This window comes from Nannospalax galili, unplaced genomic scaffold (assembly GCF_000622305.1).
Source record: "Nannospalax galili isolate Female #2095 unplaced genomic scaffold, S.galili_v1.0 scaffold1321, whole genome shotgun sequence".
Taxonomy (NCBI): Eukaryota; Metazoa; Chordata; class Mammalia; order Rodentia; family Spalacidae; genus Nannospalax; species Nannospalax galili.
Genome location: NW_008344566.1, coordinates 125451 through 128324, shown reverse-complemented (window position 1 = coordinate 128324; position 2874 = coordinate 125451).

The window sequence follows — 2874 nt, the reverse complement described above, 5'->3', positions numbered from 1 at the left end:
TTTTTGGTAGGATGGTCATTTTCACAATATTAATTCTTCCAATCCATGAGCATGGGAGGTCCTTCCATCTTCTGGTGTCTTCTTCAATCTCTTTGTTTAAAGATTTAAAATTTTTGTTGTAGAGATATTTGATGTCTTTGGTCAGGTTTATTCAAAGATATTTTAATTCTTTTGCAGCTATTGTGAATGGGAGCATTTCCCTGTACTCTTTCTACAATTGCTTGTTATTGGTATAAAGAAAGACTAATGTTTGTAGATTAATTTCATAACTTGCCACTTTACTGAAAGTGTTGATCAGTTCTAGGAGCTTTCTGGTGGAACTTTTTGGATCTCTTAGGTATAGTATCATATTGTCTGCAAAAAGGGATAATTTGACCTCTTTTTTTCCAATTAGTACTCCTTTAATTTCCTTGTCTTGTCTTATTGCTCTAGCAAGAGTTTCAAGCACTATATTGAAAAAGAGTGGAGATAGGGGACATCCTTGTCTGGTTCCTGATTCTAATGGGAATGCTTCGAGTTTTGCTCCATTTGGAATGTTGTTGGCTGTGGGCTTGTATATAGCTTTAATTATGTTGTGGTATGTTCCCTCCAGTTCAATTCCCTTTAGTACTTTTATCATGAATACATGCTGAATTTTTTCAAAAGGCTTTTCTGCATCTACTGAGATGATGATGTGTTTTTTGGTCTTTGAGTCTATTTATATGATTGATGAAATTTATTGCCTTGTATGTTTTGAACCATTTCTGCATCTCTGGAATAAAGGTTACTTGATCATGGTGAATGATCTTTTTGATGTACTTCTGTATACGGTTTGCAAGTATTTTGTTGAGAATTTTTGCATCTATGTTCATTAAGGATATGGGCCTATAGTTTTCTTTTTTCATTATGTCTTTACCTGGTTTGGGTATTAGGGTGATGCTGGCTTCATAGAATGGGTTTGGGAGTTCTCCCTCTGTTTCTATCATTTTGAATAATTTAAGTAGTATTGGTTGGAGGTCTTCTAAATGTCTGGTAGAATTCTGCTGCAAATCCATCTGGGCCTGGGTATTTTTTTTTTTTTTTTAGATGGGAGGCTTTCTATTACTGTTTTGATTTCCTTATATGTTATGGGTCTGTTTAAACTGTTAATCTCTTCTTAGTTTAACTTTGGTTGTTCCCATGATTTTAGATATCCATCCATTTCTTTTAGGTTTTCAAATTTAGTAGAATATGGGTTTTTAAATATTCCTTTATAATGTTCTGGATATTTTTGGTGTCTGTTTTGATGTTTCCCCTTTCATCTCTTATTTTATTGATTTGGATTTGCTCTTTCTTTCTTTTGGTTAACTGGGCTAAGGGTCTGTCTATCTTGTCTATCTTTTCAAAGAACCAAATCTTAGATTCATTGATTCTTTCTTTCTTTGTTTTTATTTCATTAATTTCTGCTTTGATTTTTATTTCTTCTCTTCTGCTGGCTTTCATTTGTTCTTGACTTTCCAGTGTCTTGAGTTGCAATATTAAATCATTTATTTGTGTTCTTTCTGATTTTTTAATGTAGGCACTTAGAGCTATAAACTTCCCTCTTAGGACTGCTTTTTAAAGAGTCCCAGAAGTTTGTTGTGTTGTATTGTCTTTTTCGTTGAATTCCAGGCATTCTTCTTTTTCTTTCTTAATTTCTCCTTTGACCCACTCATCATTTAGGAGTGTGTTGTTTGATCTCCATGAGTCTGTGTAGTGACTAGGGTTTCTTCCAGTGTTGATTTTGAGCTTTATTGCATTGTGGTCTGATAGAATGCATGGACTTATTTCAATTTTTTGTATTTGTTGAGGTTTGTTTTGTGTCCCCATATGTGCTCCATTTTTGAGAAAGTTACATGGGGTGCTGAATAGAAAGTATATTCTTTGGTGCTTGGGTTGAATATTCAGAACATGTCTGTTAGGTCCATTTGATGTATGGTACATTTAATTCAGATGTCTTTCTGTTTATTCTTTTTCCAGTTGACCTGTCTAATGGAGACAGTTGGGTATTGAAGTCCCCAACCATTGCTGAGTTGGGATTAACCTGTGTCTTAAAGTCCTGTAGTGTTGTTTTAGTGAATTTGGGTAGACCAGAGTTTGGTGCATATATGTTCTTGATTGTAATATCTTTTTAGTTAATTTTTCTTTTGATCAGAATGAAGTGACCCTCTTTATCTCTTCTGATTAGTTTGAAATCTATTTTTTCAGATATTAGAATAGCAACCCCTGCATGTTTCTTAGTGCCGTATGCTTGAATTATTTTTTCCTACCCTTTCATTCTAAAGCAGTGCCTATTATCTTCATTTATTTTCTTTTGTTGCCCCTGGGGTGTAGTTGTTTCTTTCTCCTCTCTTTGTGTTGCTTCAGGTATTCTTTGAAGGACTGGTTTCATGCACCTGCATTCTTTCAGGCTTTTTGTGTCATGGAAGATTTTTCTTTCCTCTCAACTATAATAGATATTTTTGCTGGATAAAGTAGTCTGGGTTGGCATCTATTGTCATTTAGAACTGGAAATGCCTTGGTCCAGTCTCTTCCGGCTTTCATAGTTTGCATTGATAAGTCAGCTGTAATTCTGATGGGCTTTCCTTTGTATGTGACTTGTTGTTTTTCTTTAGCTGTTTTCAGTATTCCCTCTTTGGCCTGTACATTTCATGTTTTTTTTTCTTCTAAGGTATACCATGGGGAGTTTCTTTTCTGATCTATTTGGTGTTCTATGTGCTTCTTGTATTTGTATGTGGATGTCTTTCCTTAATTTTGGGAAATTCTCTTCTACAATCCTGTTTAATATCTGCTCAACCCTATTAACCTGAAATTCTTCTCCTTCCTCTATTCCTATGACCCATACATTTGGTCTTTTTATGGTGTCCCATATCTCTT